General features: G+C 34.5%; 1 long non-coding RNA gene across 1 annotated transcript; it reads left to right on the top strand.

Moving 5' to 3' along the window:
- Positions 1–6,244: 6,244 nt before the first annotated feature.
- On the top strand, positions 6,245–13,847 carry LOC139084544 (uncharacterized). Its single transcript, XR_011542001.1, has 4 exons — positions 6,245–6,346; positions 10,738–10,910; positions 11,379–11,485; positions 13,771–13,847. It is a non-coding gene; the product is annotated as an uncharacterized lncRNA (long non-coding RNA).
- Positions 13,848–14,093: the final 246 nt, after the last annotated feature.

The following is a 14,093-nucleotide window of genomic DNA, read 5'->3' on the forward strand; positions in this document are numbered from 1 at the left end:
ACTATGAAGACCTCAAAGTTGAGGGCCTTGACATCAACTTCTCTGAACTTTCCTATAGTATTTAATGCAAGTATGTATGCAGTGAACATGCAGTGGTTATTTCACAAGTTTGTGTTGAAAGAATGAAGGAAAAAATATGATCTTCTTATATGTTGTTCTATTCCCTCTCATATAATTTCTGTATGTCATCTTGAAGACATGGACTGGGCTTACTATGAAACATTACAACTTGATTATAGGGAACAGACTTTGTTAAATTATTTCTTACTCTTTGACTATCTAGATAAAGTGAAAAAGCTAGAGGCAGGCAGAAAAATTATGACAACTAAAATTCATTTTCTATCTATTGTTGACATATTTATTGCCATTTTCAGTGAATGTAATTATTTTTAAATAGCTTACATCATTTCCATATGCATCATTGCTGAATTGCAGGAAAAACAGCTAGCATCATTTAAGAATGGCCCCGGGTATAAATGAAGTAAGAAAAATATGTCATTGGCCATCCTTCAATCTTCCCTTTCCATGTTCCTTTGCCTGGTTAGTGCTTATTGGCTGCCTGAAAACCAGTTCAGCACGCAGGAATGCCGTTCCCCCGAGCATGATCTCTTCGGCATGGAGCAATGAGAAGGTCTTACAGCACGCTGTGAGTTAACCTCAAGTCACAACACAATCACTTGCCTCACTGTCCTGCCAAACCAGAAATGGAAACTTTCAGAAGTTTCTCCAATTGAATATTGTCATTATATATATTTGTCTCCAAATTCAAACCTAAATCAAGATGAGTATGAAGAATTTTAAGTAGACAGAAGGCAGCTAGAAATTCTGGAGATTCTATATTCATTTGGGAAAAGAATTTTTTTTGGATTATAGGAATAACTACATCTATATCCCAGTGGTTTTAAACTTTAACAATTACAGAAACTGTGCTCACTCTGAAAACATGAATAATATTCCTATGATTGAAAGCAACCAAGGTTTATAGTAACTTTAAGGGCTATTAAGCAAGTTTCTATATGAATCCAGAGAGTGAATTGTATAAGCATTTAGAATGTGCTGATGATAAAGGGATTCATAAAAGTTGTTATGCTGATTTTATGTTGATGGATGTTTGAATATAAGGTGAGTTATTAACCAGAAGCAAGTGAAACTAATGTTTAAGTGTTATGATATATGCGTAATTGAAAGTGAATTTTCTTGGCAAAATGGGGAGCACAGCAAAAGAGAAAGAATGAGTGAGTTCAAATGAAGATAATAACAGATAAATCCATTTGCAGTGCCAGTACAAGTAGCCAAGTTTCACATAAAGCCAAGAATTTTAACCCCTAAAGAAATCTAGTCCAACAATATTTGAAGTGTTATGTAGATTTGTAGTATGTTCAGTAGATGACATTCAGTTCTGCTTCTTAATTAGATATGTGCAGTCTTTCTTCACCATATGTCTTTTTCCACTCTTTGAAGCCTGTTGCCTCCTTGCTTGCTTCCTTTTCCTGCTGTATATTAGTAAAACTATGTGGGTGGTTGAACTTCTCTTTGGATGCTGTCCTAATTATTGAAAGAATAGAGCTCTGTTTCTACACCGTGGCAACTTGTTTAGAGTTGGGACTCTAAGTCTTAGTCTGACAATCCCACAACATAACCTTGGACCTAATAATGATTGCACAGCGGAGACACAAAGACCCATGGACATATTTCTGATTCTCCTCTCCTGATCCCTTTTCCTCTGTGGTACTGCTTCTTTTTCTGTAAACTTCCACTTTATAACAATGCCAGGACAGAGAATAGGAAGGAAATGCCCACCTGACAACAGATACCCAAAGGAGACCTTTCATTTGGACTTTCCCTTTAACACTGTTCATAGTAGTGCTGTCCACACGCTTCATTCACATTTTCTAAGCATTTTTATATTGTTATCCTAGTCACCTAATCTGTGCAAGTAGATATAAACGATCTTACTCCTTTACTCTTCCCCTTGTGTTTATAGATAGAAAAATAAACGTTAAAGCTGGCTGCATAAGGTATTTTTCTTCCTATTTCATATTTCATGCTCAAATAATCTGATATGAAAAAATTATTAAAAAAGATTAAGGGACTTATTTTTGAGCATTTCGAGCAAGGCTTAATAAAATAAGTGTGGTAATCAATGAACTCACAAAAATGTTGAGGCGGTGTAGTTTTTATTGATTGGTTAGTTGGTTAAAGGCCAACAAGCCTATACGAGAGGGAAGAAGAAAACGTTAAAGACACTTGCTAACACTTCAAGAAGACAAGGTAACTTCAAAACATGTCAGAGAGAAAGCACAGTCACATGGATCTCTCCCAGTAGGGGGTTTTTACTCACATTTTACATATATTGTAGGAAAAATTTAAGGCCAGCATCTAATCAGTTTAAACTCTCCAAATTAAAAAATAAAAACAAAAATAACTGTTAAAAATACTATACCCATAGAATAATGGACCTATATGTTTAAAAATCTTGAAGAAAAAGATAATTTTCTCTAAAAAATGTTTAACTAATGACCAACAGAAAATGTCAAACAATAAATAGAATTATATCACTTACTTTCACCTTGCTCCACTCTATCCCCTGCCAAAACAAACTATAAACAAACAAAAAAGTGGATACTGGGAATTAGAGAATTTCTTTTGTTGTTTTATTATATTAAAATTCTATATATATTTAAACAGATAATGAATTAGTTTAGATTTGTCATGCTAAAGCTGTCATTGCAAACATTTTACAAAGTAGTTTTTTAGAACAAGTGAATTCCTGAGATCTAGGTTTTGTCATTTTGTATAACTTCCCTCAAAGTCTCACATAACATCTTTCTTGCGAAATGGAAAAACATGCATTATATGATAGTGCCTATACATGGATTCATAATTAGTGGAAAAATTACTCCAGCTGGTCTCCCATTTAAAATATCATATAAAAGCTCTTTATCAAACTGAAATATGATGTTGCCACAATTCTGCCTTTTGCAAAACACAGAGATGCATCAAAGATTTAAATGACAATATCAAAGGTTTGTTTATCAAAATTGTGATTCGTAAAACTAAGAAAAATAAACAACGCCATAGTGGATTCTAGATTCAGAATTGTCTTCCTGACTGAAATAATCCTTTATCATTGATAGAATAAAATAAAATTGGGATAAATTTTATAGTTTTGCATTTAGCTTCAAAAAGATTCATTTAAGAAGTTTTGGGTAGGAAAAATCTGTCTTAAAAGCTACCGTGTAAAAAGATCTAGGATTTCAGCACACTGCCAATTAATAGGAAGCCATAATGTAATGCAAATAGGCTGAGATTTCATTAATGCATGGATTTCGTTGACATGAGTCACTGTTCTGCTGCATTTTGCATAGATCGTATCACCTCCAAAGCTCATGCTTCACTAATGTTTCTGCATTTTTAGGGAAGGACTTGCAAAATGAGGAGTGGGAGTCAGAGGGAGTTGCTCTACATTGCAAACTGTCTAGAAGCTATATTGCTCTAAGAACTATCAAAGAAACTAGCTATATTTAGCGGGAAGACAAAACTAAGTGTCAATAACATCAAATACACTGACAAATAGAAAGGTAATAGATTTTATTTCTTCTCTTTCAAACAACTCAATTTAAATCATTGAAAGGAAGTCACAGGGATGCTAGTTTTGACTCAAATGAAAGTTTTCAACAATTGAAGGCCTTGTCCTCTGTATCCTACAGCACAGAACTCCTCTTACTGAGATATTCAAGCAAAGATAGAGATTTATAAGGGAAAAAAGTTATAACAGAATGTTGCTCTGGGTAACAGATTATATGAGAAGGCTTCCATGGTCCTTCTTAATTCAAAATTATATGATTCTACCTATGCATTGACCATAAATATAGTGTGTGCCTGTGGTGAACAGGGTGCTAAGGAAGCACCCTGGATAAAAGGAAAAATGGAAAATTGCCCTCTGCCCTCAGTATTCTTATCCTAGCATTTCTGTACTCTTTCCAACACATTATGAAATATTGACTTTTTAAGAAAATAGAATTGTCTATAGTCAATGGTAATTAATTTTAGATAATTATTCCTCAACTAAACAATTTTTACGTGTATAGAAATCGAGCCAAAAGAGTTAATACAGTCTTTTCTTATTTGAAAAAACTGACCTATATTCACTTATTAAAATATTAAAAATTTTAAATTAGTGTAATTAATCATTGATTATCATTAGCATCACCTACATAAATAATAAGAATTACACACACACACACTCACACACACACACACACACATACCCATAGTAGAAGAGAGTTACAAACATGTATTAAGATTCATCCTTTCAATTGGTTTATTACTCTCAAAGTGACCATAGTGACAATTTTTAATTGGTGTGGCCTTTTTTTTTTTTTGTCCTGTAAAGGATCAGAAGAATCAGAAAAGGGGGACTGGTAAACCGCTATAATCTGGCATAAGCAGCTTGGTGATGAATTTGAATTCTACGGCACACAATTTTACATTTCCAACATATTCTAAGGTAAATATCTTACTAGATTTTTGGAAGTGTTGTACACTATGAACACCTGCTATTTGTGAAGGACTAAAATGGACTATTCTTGACTTTTATAAATCCTAGAAGAGTAGTTAAAATGCAGTTGGTATCTGCAAGGTGTTTGGGAGCAACCCTCCAGTACTTCCCTGAGGATGAATGGCAGAATAATGTGAGACAGGCAGCAGCTTCAGCATGAGAAGAACCAAAGTGATGTTCCAACTGTACCATTTCATATAGCGAAGCTTTGAAAAGATCCTTCTATGAATCTGTTTCCTCATCTAAAGTCTCAGAACAGTTCTTCTTCTCTACCTATCACCCAGAGTTATTTTGAGGATCAAAAATAATGTTTTTGTTTTACTTTATTATTATTATTACTTTGCTTTATTTAAAGACAGAAAAGAATGAGAGACATTCTTACCATCAATGCATATGCTTTGCTTTATCATGTCTTACATTCATTTGTATGTCTTTTGTTTTCTAAAGTGTTTGAAATATAACTTCAGTTTGCAATGGCTCAGAAATTGCTTATTTTCAAGAACTGGAAAAGGCATAACCCTTAGAAGTCAGAGGAAAATAGAGATAGGGTAGGGTAGGAAAAAAAGGTAACTAAGCTCTTCCGGCAGCTATAGAAAACTGTGCCTTGTGTTTGTATTATATAAATATGGTGAAGCAGTCACTACAAAGAGAAATCTCAACTTCCTGCTTAAGACATCAGTCTAAGTTGATTAGAGAGAGAAAAGCTTGCTCCAAACTGACAAACTTTCAAAACCTCATCCTGAGTCTTTTCTAATGAACCCAACAACCTCTTGTCATTAAATAGCTTTATTTCCAGAGCTTAATAGTCACTTGGGGTAAAATTATCTGGTCAAGAACAGAAGCTATGATGACTGTGTCTGGTCCGGAGTAAATAAAGCCTAATGTATATACCCTATAAAAGCAACTAACAGAAAAGGTGAAGTGGAATCAATAACCCACAACCTTTCCCCCTAAGTGAATTTAAGTAGTGACTTTAGAAGGTTTTATTTTTACTGAATTTATATTTATATTTATAGAGTAGGTTTCATGAGACGCCCCCAACTTAAGAATGCCCACTGAAAGCTATGTTAACTCTTTAACCTAACCTAGCTAAGAACTATTTGTGGGTGATGTAGCTGTGACATAATATGATAGGTAGGCTGATAGAGTGATGGGGAAGGTATGCTATATTTTTCAACAAATACTGACTGTAAAAAGATTCTGGAGCCAGTCCCAGAGGCCTAGTGGCTACGTTCAGTGCAATCTGAGCAGGGTTCAGTTCCTGAGTGTGGGCCTACACCATCCCTTTGTCAGTGGCCATGCTGTGATGGCAGCCCACAAACAAAACAGAGGAAGATTGGCAACAGATGTTAGCTCAGGGCAAATCTTCCTCAGCAAAAAGAGTGAGTTTGGCAACAGATGTTAGCTCAGGGCGAATCTTCCTCGTCCAAAAAAAAAAGATTCTGGTTGCTCTGGCACATTTCAGTGAAGAAGTCCTCTCATTTTCCTGCATTTCTGGATCCATCATTATTCATTTTTATTCTCTATGGGACAGAATGACCTTAAATAGAGTGGAAAAAAAAGTACCATATTTTTGCTAGCAAAACCATGAGTAAAAACCCCTTAATTAAAGGAACAGGCTGTGCTGGTAATAAATTTAGCTCACACTAACTGTCGCTTTTTCCTGAGAATCATTGAACTGTCTCTGAGTTTGTACAGGCACATTCGTGGGCTTGAGGTCATGGCAAAGCTTTCTCCTTTAGAGACCTTGTTTGAAGATCTCTTCAACTTGAGACCAAAGCAGTGGTAAGTTTAAGCGCAGTTGCTGTTGTTATAGTTCCAACAGACTTCAATGTTTATCATAATGGCTTTGTTTGAAAATAGTAAAATATAGTCAGTCATGAATTGAAGTAAGTCTGTAGTTGATAACAGATTAAATTCTTTTCACTGTAGGTGTTTTATTACTATTATCTTTATCAACCGCATCACAATCGTTATCATCATAATCATCAAGTTCTTACTACACACTGATCTAGTGGAGATAGAAAGAAGAGTAAGTTACATCCTTTGCCTCTGAAGAGTCTATAGTTCATTTTGATGAGATATCACATATGCATAGAAGACCCAGTAATAATTCTATAAAGAATGGGATAAAACAAAACACACAAAAGTTTACAGAAGCTAAAACTAGGAATGAATAAGCCTACATTTATTCATTCATTCAACAATATTTATTCATTATTTTATCAGTTAGAATACATTTGACTGAAATTAATGGAAAACCTAAGATAGGCTAAAATAAATAGATTTTTTGTTATTCTCCCATAATAAGAACCAATCGTAGGTCTAGCTGTGCCATCAGACACTCAGATTGTTTCTCTCAGTCATTTTATTCTTAGTTGGTTGGCTTCAGCCCCATGACTTACCTCTTCTCCAGTAGGTATTGCTGTAGGTCCAGATGGTACGTCTGAAACCAAGATAGGGTAAGGTAGTATGAGACATGAAATAGTAAATCTCCAAAAGTGGGGAAGGAGAATGAAGTAAGGAAGGGACTAAGTCAGGGGGAGAACAGATGAAAAGATAAGAAAGTTAGATAAACAAAAGGAGTTAAAAGAAAATTGTTTCAGGCAGGTGGAGTGGCATAAGCAAAGGATTAGATGGAGAATGATAATGATGTGTTTTGGAGAAAAAATAGCACAACAGGGGTATCTACTATAAGATATCAACTTAGCTAAAATTATTTATATATTTTGCTCTATAAAAGTGGCACATCTGTGATCTCAATTACCTTTTGAAGATTGCTGGGCAAAGATGAAAATAAAATGAAGGGGCAAACCATGAGAATGAACCCAAAGAGTCTGTAGGACAGTCTTAAATTTGGTTTCAGCACAGAATCAGGAGCAGCAGGCAGGCAGGCAGCATTAGAAACATATAGGTTTCAAGACTCAAAGTTAAAAATGGAATCAGAATCTATTCCTATTGATAAGAAATACTAATGTCTCAGAGTCAGAGGTCAAAACCAGGCATGTAGATGAGGAGTGGACAGGAATCTGATTGGAGTTTGCCATAATAAAAAGAGTAAGAATAAGGCATTTTTACCTACACAAAAAGTATATTTTAAACCTATAGTCTGTAGGTGAAGGTAAGAACAGCATGGTTGGAACTGTCTCAGTAAGTACAGTGTGACATGGACAGATTCTAATATCACCTATCTTATTTTCTCAGCAAAACAGTGTTCTCTAGGTTTATTTACTTTTTTATTTGGAGCCAGACAATATATGTTTGATCTAATTTCATTTTCAAATGGATCTAATTATTCTCCACCCCGTATTTTATCTTATCTTGTTTTGGACAAATCTTCTTGGCTTACTTCATGCATTACATTTATAGAATCTGCCAGAAATCCTGTGACATAGAAATATATATTAAGGGTTGTATAAAATTGATTCTACTCAACCATATCTAATAATTCACCAGGGCCTACTATTGCTTTTTTCTATTCTTTAGAGATGCATTGACTTTTCATCCAGACATTTCTTGCAATCTGTTAGAAATTGAGGGTGATAAAAATACGTATTAATTTTGTTCAGTGGGCTAAGATGTTTTGCTTAGTCATCTCAGTCCTTTTCTGGCTCCAAATGACGCAAACAGGAAAATCTCATTGATACTCTTGCAGTGTAAGCAGGCTGTTTTTCACTATCTACTCAAAGTCTTAGACTACCTAGCTGTGAAAGTCCACTGCAAATCATCTTTTGGGCTTCAAAAGAAAAATACTTCATTACCTCTATAAAAGGGCTTTTCCATACCTTATCACAATACCTTTATGGTGGTTTTCCTGCTTCTGAGTTTCAAGCCCCTCAGTAAGCACCACATTATATTGACATATCCAATGGAGGTTATAATTTTTCTTTACTCACATAGAAATAATCTCCAAAATAGAAAAAAAGAATCAAAATTTTCTCATTTTTTCTAGAACTCTGCCATTTTTATTATTGTAATTACATTTCTGTTAGTTACAGCAGCCTAAGTTTATGTGTTTTTTTGTTTCAGTATGGTTCCAGACACTCCAAGAAAATCTCTGGGAAAAAAAGTTTTAATAAAAGCCATGGTGCTGTCATGGGTGTTTATGTTTCTCCTACTGTTGATTAGCCAAAGATTGGTGACAAACATTAGCTCTCTTCCTGGAAATTAGCTCCCTTTCACATAATGCGTTAAACAGGGAAAAATTTTATAAGATCCAAAGGAAGTAGGTGAAAGTTAAAGATAACAGCATCCTCCATTCTAGATCTAGAAAACTGGGGATTAGGCACAGTCCATTCAACCTAAGATGTTTACTGAAGGCCAATTCAGAGCCTGGAATTTCCAATAAATCTAATTTGGGTTACAGAGGAAGAAGTTTAGAAGGGGTTTATAAGCCTATCTGTATAGTATAAGAGATTTACAATTAGTTCTGAACTCTCTGTTATTATTGCTTTTGTCATTGTTTTGGGGAGAGAGGAAAGTAGTTCTTAACTTCAGAACAGAAGACCAGAGAGCTGGAGCCCCCTTTTCGGTGACCATGTGACAGCGTTGGGGAGCTTGTTTAAAGGTACACGTGTGTTTGTAGATAGTTAAGAGGTAGGATGATTGTAACAGAGCAAACAGATATCCTTGCACATTCTGTGTTACATGAACATGGGATACTCTCCCCTGGGTGCAGGAGAGTGGGGAGTTCTTCCCTAAGGAAAGAGAAAAAGATGGATGCCATCAACTGACCAATTTGTATTGATGAGTTACCACATGATGAACTGTGTTCCACAGCTCAAGATAAATGAGACATAGCTGGGGAGGCAAAGGGAGGGTAGATATAATGAATAAACAGAGGAAAAAATAGGCAATACAAAGTGAAGTATCACAATGCTTGAACTTAACTAAATCATATAATTGAGTGGAATGAGGACAACCAGCATGTAGTATTGACCTTTGGAGTTCTATCATGAAATTTAACTTCCAGTCCTGTGCCACTCTAGCTCTTCTATTAAAAATCCACTAAACTCCAATCAGAGAGAGCTAAAAGGAAGTACATCCACAATCTGAGTTTCATTAAGGAATGAATGACCTCATGACTGTTTATCTAATTTGCAGCTCGCATCAAGTGTCAATTGTATGCTTCCTAACACGTATTTTTAAAGTATTTATTACTAATAAAATAGTCATGATTGAGGGATACTTGCTCTGGGGTAGGCATTGCATTCAGTGTTTCATATGTGTTATCTCACTTACTTTTGGTTTCTACAAAGTATTTTATCTTCTTACTACAGTTGAAAAAACTGAGTGTCAGGGAGATAAAGTAACATGTCCAAGCTCATGCAGTAAATAAGTGGAAGACATAGAATCTGAACTCAGACCTGATTGACTCTAAACAGTGTCTAAATTGTAACCATTCCACCACACTCTAGAAAATTAAGAGCAGTTTTAATCTTGTCATTGTACTTGTGGTACACTTATGTCTATGAATAACATTAGTATTAGAACATTTGTTCTCTTCATTTTATTGGTAGTTAAAGTCTAAAGTCTGGAAGTAAAATTTTATTTTGTAGTAGAAATCTCTAGGTTCATCCAGAAAATAACTACCCATAAATATAGGTCGAGAGAAGAGAGTATATGATATTATGATAACTATCTTCCAAAACCATACATTTTCCTATAAACATTTACGTATCTAATTACCTATCCATTCATTTCAATAATCAATTTTGTTTCTCATCATGACCCAATGTCTTAAATTTTGTGCATAAAGCAACTCTCCACTTTTTCTTCTTAGAAGAACTTTGATCCTGGGAAAAAAATCTTGCCCTTGAAGTAAAAATGACATGCAAATAGCATATTTCTCTAAAGAAACTGTCACTGTAGCCTCACAGAATGCAGGGAATTAACATTTGAGGATTCTCTGTCATCTCTATATTGACTAGTTACATTGACAAACACCTGAAGTTAAGATCTACACTCTGCTTCTTACTGCCCCTTTCCATCCAAACTTAGTTAAAGTTAATCCCAATAGAGATAAGTAAGATTTGAAGGTTCTGCTCTATTGTCATGTCAACTTCCAGTTTATATTTTTTAGCCAAGAATTTTTCATGAGTGAGGATCTACCCACAAGAGTAGTGTAAATATAGCCATTCTTTTCTCTTTTCTTTATTTAATCCCTTCTCTCTCAGTAAAAGGACTCAATAAAAAATCTTTCTGTTGCCCTATCACACGTGGCAATGTTCCTAAATGGCTGGAAGAGAGAATTGTCATCACAAAACTGTTCCCACTGATGATTATGATGATAGTGCATGGACAGCCTGACGCCACAGCACAAGTTCTCTGAAACCATACGTCATAGTGGGTAAGTTGTTCAGAATTATTTTGATGCTTTACTATTAATTGCCTTTCTATCCAGAGACAACTAAAAAAAACCAAAAACAAAACCTATCTATAATATAGATTGAGTAATTAGGTGAAATGAAAAATTCTCAAGGAATAGTGACTAATAGCTCCTTTCAGCCAGCCCAACAAAAATTACCTTAGTGAGTCTTTTTTGATTTGAAATAATTCCCTTTTCTTGGTCTATAAAGCCCTGAATGCAGATTTGTGTTTCTTATGGTTGCCATGAATTTGGAAGCTGTCACTGCATCTGGGAGGGCCAACTGTGACTTTGCAGGACCATATTTAAAAATATAACCAAAGCCAAGAATTCCTCTGGAATCAGTAAGGTATATTTTAGGTTCTGACAGAAAGGTATGCTCAGGGCTTAAACTAGCAACAAAACTTTTCAGGATTATAGTAGCAAAATTACCTTTATTTATTTGTCTAGAAAAGAAGAGGAGAAAGGGAAGAGAGGACTGGGGAAGCTTCTTACCGTATTTCACTGTGCTGGGAGGGCTCTTAAGAAAAACATCAAATCAAAAATCAATGCTAAAGGTGAGTCACAGTTGTAAATAAAATTTACATTTTTTGTCTCCCGGAATAAATGATATTAGGCCAATGTTTTTGTTCAATCTGTAGTTCTTTTTCTGTTTCCTGTTACCAAACAACTTGTTTCTCCTGGAAGGTCTGTCTTTAGCCTATTTCCTACCTGGGAGTACTCAAATAGGAACAGACACATCCCTGAGTGATTGAGAGAGGAGATATTAAAAACATTTTATGTTTACCTCTAACTTTGCTCTGGGGTGCTGGTTATAAACACGAAATAATTATGATTCCAGGGATTCCAAGCAGCATGCTTGGTTAACCAGAGTGCCATAGAGAAGCTGCATTTAAGACCAGACCCCAATTTAACAATCCAAAGTTAATGTGCAATTCTGCACATCACTTAAGCCGGTTTCTACAGTTTTCTTATTCCATAGTATCATTTTTATTATGTGCTTCAGCTTGTACTAAGCCCCAATCACAAACTATCCTGTCACACCTCTCTCCATTTTAATGCATTCTTTAAGTCTCTACTCAATTCTCATTTTTTCAGTGCACAAAAAATATATTATTTTTTTCTAAAATGTCAGCTGGTTTGCCCAAAATAATTTATTGAATAAAGTTGGATATATACTTCACAACTTATACCAACATTAAATAAAATAATTTAAGTATCCAAATATAAAATGAAAGCCATAGAAATCTAAAAAGAAATGTATATAGCTATGTGTAGAATCTTAGGATGAAGATCTTACTAAAGCAAAGGCGCAGAAATAGATCCTATAAAGGCAGTATGGTACAGTACTTACAAACATACTCTCAGAGGTCGAACCATTCTAATTCTGTCTCTATTATTAGCAAACCATGTAACCTTAGCTGGCCTATTTTACCTCTCTAAATCATAATCTGCCCATTGTAAACCAGGGATAATAATGGGACCTTCATCATCCAGTCGTTAGGAAGACGAAAAGAGACAATGAATATAGAGCACTTAGCACAGTGCTTGGCTCATAGAAATCACTCAGTAAATATCATTACCATCAAATAGATAAAGAAAAAAATTGGATAATGTTGACTGTATGCCTTCACAGAGGAAACTAACGTGAAAACAAAGCATGAATATACATGGCTGACAGTGAGTTAATATTCTTAAAAACAGAAAACTTAGTAATCAATTTAAAATTTTGAACATCAGCTTAAAATGGTTAAAGAAAAATAGTAGACAAGACACAAAAGAAGGAATACAAACTTTCAATATTCTTGAAATATTATTTAATCTTTAGGATATTCACTGGTAAACAAAAAATGTAAATTAAATTATGATAACAAACCATTTTCACTAATTAATTTGACAAATATTTATATTTTTAAGTTATAAAAACAATTTTTGTAAGTGTTTAAGCAAATTGTACTTTTAAATGATGTGGATAGACATGTAAATTGGTATGTATTTTCTGTTCAACAATGATATGTTTTCTTACTTGCACTTTTCCTTTTATTAATAGTTTAAATGTTTCTTTAATTGAGCATTTAATCCGTTTTAAAAATCAAAATTGTCTGTATACATCTATGTGAAATCTATATGTATGGCATATATATGTATACATATACATAATCTGTCAATATAATCAAATATTACTTAAAAGAACATAGTTTTAATAGCTGAATAGTATTTTATAATGAGTATAATAGAATTTATTTAACCACAATTATTTTGTTGTCCATTTAGTTTGATTCCAAAATTTTAGCATTGCAATGATGCCATTAACCAAGAAGAAAATAAAATATCTTATTAAAGCCAGGGCTTAAGTCTAAACCAACTTGATGGACTGTTTTGTTTATGGAAGGCCAGTCAAAGACAACAGAAAAGTGAAACAAAGGGCAAGAAAATTATCCTCAATGATTATTTTTGTCAGTTTTTATTATGTATGTATATATTTATTTCTTATTGTCATTTTTTAAAATTTGACATATCCTTGAGTAAGATGCCCTGGGAGAGAAGAGGTGATAATGCCTGGGAAGGAAGATTAAGAAAGAAAAAATAAAGAAACAGACAAGAGGAAAGGAAGCATTTGAAGCGTGAGCAATATGGCAGAAATGGAGGATCCCCAGAGAAGATGACAAAGGAAGAGATCCGAGGTGGTGGTGGGCGTTGAGGTTTTAGAAACAGAATTTGGATAATATAATGTTCTGCTGTATGTTTGCTATTTAGAGATTTAATTCCCTTTCTCTGAATGCAAACTTTGAGAAGTATTTGGCTGAATATAACTAAATATCTTGTGTTGGTGATGGCTTAGGTTAATCTTGGAGAAGAGTAGAAGCAAAGAGAAGACACTGCCAAGGGAAATGGTGACCTAAGTGAGAAGAATTCATCAAAAATAGAGATAAGAATGAAAGAAGACTGTAGGACCACAATCCTCTGGGATTTTGCAAAATCATTGGCATTTCCACAGTTCACTGGATGGGACTGAAAGATTACTGTACACCCCGGTAGCCATTACCTAAATTACTCAGGCGGGGTCCAGGCTTCTTAAGAGGGCTGACATTGTTGCCAAGCATGAAAACAACTAATCAACTAAGAAACAACTGCTAATTTTCTACCAAGGTAGAACATACTAAG

The sequence above is a fragment of the Equus przewalskii genome, chromosome 7 (genome assembly GCF_037783145.1).
Source record: "Equus przewalskii isolate Varuska chromosome 7, EquPr2, whole genome shotgun sequence".
In the NCBI taxonomy this organism is placed as follows: Eukaryota; Metazoa; Chordata; class Mammalia; order Perissodactyla; family Equidae; genus Equus; species Equus przewalskii.